This window comes from Orycteropus afer, unplaced genomic scaffold (genome assembly GCF_000298275.1).
Source record: "Orycteropus afer afer isolate SDZICR_OR568_19922 unplaced genomic scaffold, OryAfe1.0 scaffold00369, whole genome shotgun sequence".
NCBI lineage: Eukaryota > Metazoa > Chordata > Mammalia > Tubulidentata > Orycteropodidae > Orycteropus > Orycteropus afer.
The window spans coordinates 1,053,161-1,060,415 of NW_006921956.1; positions in this window are offsets into that span (position 1 = coordinate 1,053,161).

Below are 7,255 nucleotides of genomic sequence, written 5' to 3' on the forward strand. Positions count from 1 at the left end.
ATGTAGTTATTCCATGATAAAATTGTAATCACCTCTGTGGCAGAATCTGCTGTGAGCATCTGGGTAGTGGTCTGCTTCCAGTATGTAAGGAAAAGATTTGGAAAGGATCTCTAGCTTTTTGACACATCTGGATCCTGCATTTTGGCCGAGTCGTCAACTCAGTGGTCTGCTGTGTTGCCTGCTGATGTTGGGATTGATCCTGGAATTGAACCAGTGGTCTGCCATTTGCCTATTCATCTTTGGATTGTGCCATTGTCCTTGGCCTCAGCAGCCAGCAGCTCTGTGAGTTATGAGAAGTCTCCAATGCTAGTGGGTCTGGAATAAGAGGCAGAGCTGAAGCCAGACATGGAAGGGCCTTTACCCAGTCCTAGTGCCAGTGCACTGAATTTGGACTTCTAGCCTCTTACACTAGAATAAGATCCTGTTTGTTAAAGCCATCACTTGTGGTATGTCTATTATAGAAGCACTAGAGAACCAAGATGGTCATAACCCAGGGACAGCCTGTACAGGATTTAGACAGTTACATTACCATAAATAAATAAATAAATAGGTGAAGTTTCATCAGGTGAGGTGAATAACATATTCAAAAAAGGTTAAAATGGCCCAAATGTGTGCAAGCATCCACTCTCTCTAATCAAAGTGAGATGCACCTTGTAAATATGGATAAAATATTGTGGTGGTTAAGTACAACCTAAGAACAACCAAAGAGTGCCTGGGTGGTACAAATGGGTGGTGTGATCCCCTGCTAACCAAAGGTTTGGAGATTTGAATCCATTCAGAGGCATCTCAGGAGAAGGCTTGGTGATCTTCTGAGAAGTCCGTCACTGAAGACCCTGTGGGACACAGTTCTACTTTACACACATTAGGTTGCATGTGTCAGAAGGGACTAGACAGCAACTGGTTCTCTGTTTTGTTTTGCTTTTTTAGTAATGATCAAGTCCTTCTCTAACATAAATACATACAATTTTTCTCTAGGAGTATTTAAAATCGAAAACGTGGAATACCTACTAATTACTTTCATGATTTGATAACATTTTTCAATGTTTGTTAAAAATAGTAATTTGGAAATTTCAAGATTAAGTTAACTTATTTTCTTATTCATTTGTTGTTTCAGTTCAGGGAAAAAAATGCATACCACCTCCCACCTTCACTTTAAAGAGAAGAAACCCAATGATACCGTGTGAACTCATGAGATTTATTAAAGACTAGAAATTATTTTGACCAAGTGTTGACAGTCTGGAGTCTTAGATTTAAAATTACTTTAATAGCTTTGCCAAATGCATCCTGGGCTTTAATTAATGTGAAATGTTGAAAAAATGTTTGCACGCAAAATATGTCTTCATTTCTCAGCCTTATTTACGCATCTGCAAATAATGTAGAGAAGTTTTCTGAGTTTTATTTATTTATAAGTGAATAATACAAAAGACAAAATATTTCTAGCATATCAAGCTTAAGCACCTTTTCCTTATGAAAAATGTGGATGAACTGCAGGTGTCAAAGGAAAATTTCATCAGACTCTAGCATGACCTACAGGCTTCCTCTGATCCTTTCTACACCCACAAAATATATTGAAAAAATTAATCTTGTGCAAGATTTCAAGACCCAACAATGACCTTAGCCAAGTCTCATAACTTCTTGCAAAAAGCTAACAGTGCCATCACCATGTAAAGAATGTGCTGGGTCATAGTGCCATTCCATTTCACAACAGCAAAAGAGAAGAACTTGCTGTTGTGTTAATATGTCCCCTATCTAAACACACACTATACTAAAATGTGCTTTATTTGATTATCCTAAAGTGTTGCATATTTCATTGTGTTTAATCGGAAAGATAATATTTACACCGGAACAATGCTTGGTAGAGTAATACAGAAATCTGCTCTCTCTAATTAGGTGCTCAAGCATTTAAAACAATTTTAATAGTGTTATCAAAATGTATCTGACATTAATTACTACTTTGCGAGGATGAGGGCAAAAAGTTCAGATTCTGTTACACATTTTTGAGGCAACAGATAATACAGCTAATGCTTCAGCAGTTAGCTGATCAAAAGGTTGTGTTAACAAAGTTTAAGCTAGGTAAATGAAGTGCAATGAAAACATGTAAAAGCATTCTGTAACACAATACTGTGAATATTTTTAATCTTGAGGTGAAGAGATGCTAAGACAGATTTGAATTCATTTGATCACTAAAACATTTCAACACTGATATAAATCTGACCATAAATAGGTTACAAAAACTGAGTTTGTGGAGTCTTCTGGTCTAAGGCAGTGCAATCCGACTTAGTCCCTGCATTGTCCATGTAGAATGAATCCAAATACCCTGAGGACAGCTATGGCAGACCGTGTTGTAGGTAACCTCAGAAAGCAGTCTTCTCTTCCACATTCCCCCTGCTGCATGGAACGCAGTGACTTACAAAAAGAAAAACACAAAGCAGAACATCAGTATTAGAGAAGTCTCTATAATTTACTATAATTAACTTTGACCTGAAGGTATTTTTATACCGGGTCAAACCTCATTTTTCTCATTCCATTCTCCTTCCATTTGGACATTGTTGAAGATATCACAGATACTTTTTTGAATGCCTTACATACTCCTCATTATTGGTTTGGAGATGGTAAAATTGGAGAATGGGGAGAGAATTATGAAGCTACACTTCTCTACTTGTTCAGACTAGAAGGGATAAATGGAAAATCATAGCAATAACCAACCTTGAAATAAAGGAATCATCTCCAAGTTCTGAGACCTGCACTGCAGGAAAAATTTTCTCACTAAGCAGTAAAATAAGTCATAAGAAAGGGAAGATGTCCATTGGTAACTTAGCCTGGGATTTAATCCCAATATCGTTTAGACAGCAATAGCTTGATGATACTGGCAAACTGCTGTTTTTAAGGATCATACAAGTTCTCTACTTCTTTAGGTGAAGGTTTGGATTGCTTCCACCAAATTTATTCTTATCTTGAGAAAGAAACTTACTAGACCTTTTGATTATACAAAAAAATTCAGTGTTGGCAGGAGGACTCTTTGAACTCTAGTCAGGGTTGCCATATAGAATGCAAGATTTTAGGTAAACAATGAATACATTTTTAGTATAAGTGTATGTACCTTTATTGGCTATATTTGACAACTCTAACTATAATGAGCTAAACTTATAGATGTAAAATAGTTTCTCCATGCACAGTCATGCTGTAATCTCAGCTAATTAACATTATCTTGACTGGGAAATGGGCCTGTGATTGAAAGCAAGGGACAAAATATTTTTGTTGCCTTTCTTCCTCTTGCTCTGTTTCGGAGAAGACTGAGAAGTTACGGAGGCCAAAAGACACTGATTTGTGGAAAATAAGATTGCCCCTGCAGCATCTTGGCTGGAAGGCCAAGAGATGGTCAGTTGAAGAAATGGTAGAGCTATCTTGGTCTACAGATCTAGAAGCTGGGAGAAGTGTCAACCAGGATGGACTTGTGACTTGCACCAACATTATTCATTATTCATTATTCAGAACCTCCCAGAAATCTTTGGAGAGGTGAATCTGACAAAAAAAAAACTGAAATTCACATGGATAATGAAGATGAGTCTTAGACTATTGTCTTTGTTTTATTTTAAAAGGAAATGGGATTGCTTATGGCTAAAACACTAATAGAATGACTTTGTCTAATGCAAAATTGATACCACTACTTCATTCCATTGCACTTGCACATGACAGAAATATCAACAAGTGTCCTGAAATGGCCTAGAGTTTGTTATTACATGTGCACATAGACTAAAAAATAGCTAAGGTTTCTCAAACATTAAAACATATTTAGTGGTTCCATTGTTTGGCCATTTAAGGCCTTATCATTCTCTGATCTTAAAGATCATGGGGTCTAACCTGGTTGCCAGTATATAATGTGTCAATATATGTGGAATAAATTTGTCTGAAGCTTCATTTTGCAAAAACTAGGAGATCTGATAGCATAGTGCCTAAGGCACTTAACTGTTAACCAGAAGGCTGGTGGTTCAAACCCACCAGCCACACCTCAGAAGGAAGGTTGGGCAATCTACTGTCGTAGTGATACTGCCTTGGAAACCCAAGGAGAGGTCTCTATGAGTCGGGTCCTACTCGAGGGCACATAAAAACAACAACAACAGTAGCAAAATACTTCTGACTTAAGTCATTGTTTAGGTATAATTTGAAAGCTCTCTTCCAAACACATATGTGAATGCACTAACCCCTGTATCTGGGAACGTGACCTTGTTTGGAGAAAAAGGCTCATTCTTTGGAGATAAATCTAGTTCAACCATATTTGAGTAGGGTGGGGCCTAATCCTAATCCCTGTGAGTGGTGTATTACAAAAGGAGAGAACAGACTAGAGACAGAGATACATAGGGAGAAGATTTAGTATCGACCTAAAAGCCAAGGAACACCAAGAAACACCTGAAGGTACCAGGAGCTGAAAGAGACAAAGAAGAATTTTCTCCTAGAGCTGACAAAGACAGAGCATAACCCTGCAGATGCTCTGAATTCACACTTCCAGCCTCCAGAACTGAGACAACAAGTTCTTGTTCTTTAAAGATACCCTCTTAGTGGTATTTTTGCTATGACAGCCCTAAGGCACTGAGACACTGAAGTATAAATTTACCTCAAAAGCTAATGACAGTGACCAACTTTAATTCCCAAGACATCAAATTGTTGTTGTTGTTGTTGTTGTTATGTGCCGTCGAGTCAAACCCGACTCATAGCGACCCCTCCTTGGGTTTCCGAGGTAGTATCACTACGGAAGTAGGATTGCCCAACCTTCCTTCCAAGGAGTGGCTGGTGGGTTTGAACCGCCAGCCGTCTGGTTAGCAGACAAGTGTCTTAGCCACTATGCTACCAGAGCTCCCAAATTAAGATATAGTAAACAAATCTCTAGCACTTCTTCCTTCATTAACTTAACTTATTGTATTATTGAGCAATTTCAAAATGTAACCATAAAAGTTCACATTGCTATGAGTTACCTTTTTAAGCTTTCAGATGCGTTCTGATAGTCTGCTTTTCAAAGATGTTCATGTATATGTGCCTTTTATAACAATTCATAAATATGAAATATTGCTCAGGATAAATGATTATGTAAGTGACTATTTGAAAGAATTGGTGAAAGATTTAATTAAACACACAGAAGGACTAACTTTTAAACATGTGGGATTTTTATTGTTCTTTTTACTTTTAGCTGTGAATAAAACAATAAATAATTATAAAGATGAATGAATGAATGAATTGTAAAGGTCTATTACATTTCAAACTGCAGTGAAAATGAGTTAAGAAATGTTCTCTAGTGTAAATAACTCACTTAATTTTTTTTTTCCAGATGTCTATCAGTAAGTTTTTAAGAGAAATAAATTAAGTCAAGTATGAATCTGTGAACTTGACCTACACAGGCAACTTTTGTGGAAAAACCCTGAACCTCTGATAAAAGTTATTCCTTGGGTTAAGCCCATAGAGAACAGATCATACTGGAGTAAGGTGGGGCCTAATCCTGATCCCTCTGAGTGGCGTCTTATAAAAAGAGAGAACAGATAAGAGACAGAGACATACAGGGGAAAGACTTAGAATTGACCTAAAAGCCAACGAACACCAAGAAACAACTGAAGGTAACAGGAGCTGAAAGAGACAAAGAAGAATATATCATAGACCACACATAAAAGATGCTTTGCTTTGGTTAGTTCTTCCCATTTTCTCCATGGATGTTAGATACTAGAGGATGCTTTTATTTAGGTCAGAGAAATTGATACAAACTCTATCTTATCATTGAAAGCCTGCACAAGTTTGGGAGGTAAAGAGAAAGAGACTGATGTCAAGAAGCTGGAGACAGTAATGATACTGGCCCAAATGTATGGAATTTCCATCCCAGATTCCCTGATGTAGGGCCATCTACATATCCAAAACTTTGGGCTCTTTAGTTAATGTGGTCTGTTCTAGCTAGTCTCTTTTTATGCTGACAGTAAGGAGCATAAATCCATAAAATACTGCAACCACGAGGCATAAAGTCTGATGGTAAAGCTATTGCTCAGCTTAAGTTTTAATAATCCTATTTAAAGCCATTTTACCTCAACATTGACAAGACAAATCTATTTTAATAAGGTTAGAGAACAAGAATTATTGCCATGTGATGGCTGCATATATGCAACACTAGAACTCTTTCTTGAAGAAGAAAACAAATTGGGAAAACACTCAAAATTTTGATCAACCAGCCAGTTGTATTTCTTATTGTAAAGTTAAACATATTGTTTAAAAGACTTCTAAAATAAATTGGAGGAAAGTAGATATCAGTGAAAATCACAACCACCAATTATTCCAAATCAAACACTTCTTCTGCGACAATCATGAAGACAACTAGTTCATTAAGCAGATACCCAGAGCAAAATATTAGAATGAACGCCAGGAAGCATAAAGTAGAAATATAAGAGACAGCCCTCATCCACAAGTCCTTGCAATGTAATAATAGGAAATAAAAAGGTTTGGCCAAGGTATAAAAGTTCAGTTCATGAGATTCTAACAGAATCTCTCTAGAATATATATATTTTTTTACTATGTCCTACACTAAGAGCTCTGGTAGCGTAGTGCCTAAGGCACTTGAGTGCTAACCAGAAGGCTAGCAGTTCAAACCCACCAGACACTCCTCAGGTTGGGCAATCTACTTCCATAGTGATACTGCCTCGGAAGCCCAAAGAGAGGTCACTATGAGTCGGGTCCAAGTCCATGGCACATAACACAACAACACACTAAGAAATTAAATGCAACACATAAAGATCAGTACTCTAGGTATCAGTGAGTTGAAATGGACTGGTATTGGCCATTTTGAAACATAAATATATCATCTGTTATTCCAGGAATGAAAAATTGAAGAGGAATGAGATTATATTCATCAAGTAAAGAACATTTCAAGATCTATTCTGAAATGCAATGTCAGTGATAAGGTAACATTCACATCCCTACAAAGAACAGTTAATACAAATATTACTCAATTTTACACACAAACCACTAATGCCAATGATGAAGAAATGAAAGATTTTTTCAACTTTTGTAGTCTCAAATTGATCAAACATACAATCAACAGGCATTGATAATTACTGGTGATTGGAATACCAAATTTGGAAACAAAAAGAAAGACTAATGCTTGGAAAATATGGCTTTGGTGATAGAAAACATTTCAGGGAGATCATATGATTTTTTTTTAGAAAATTGTGATTTGGGTGAAAGTTTACAGAACAAATTCATTCTCCATACAAAAGTTCATACATAT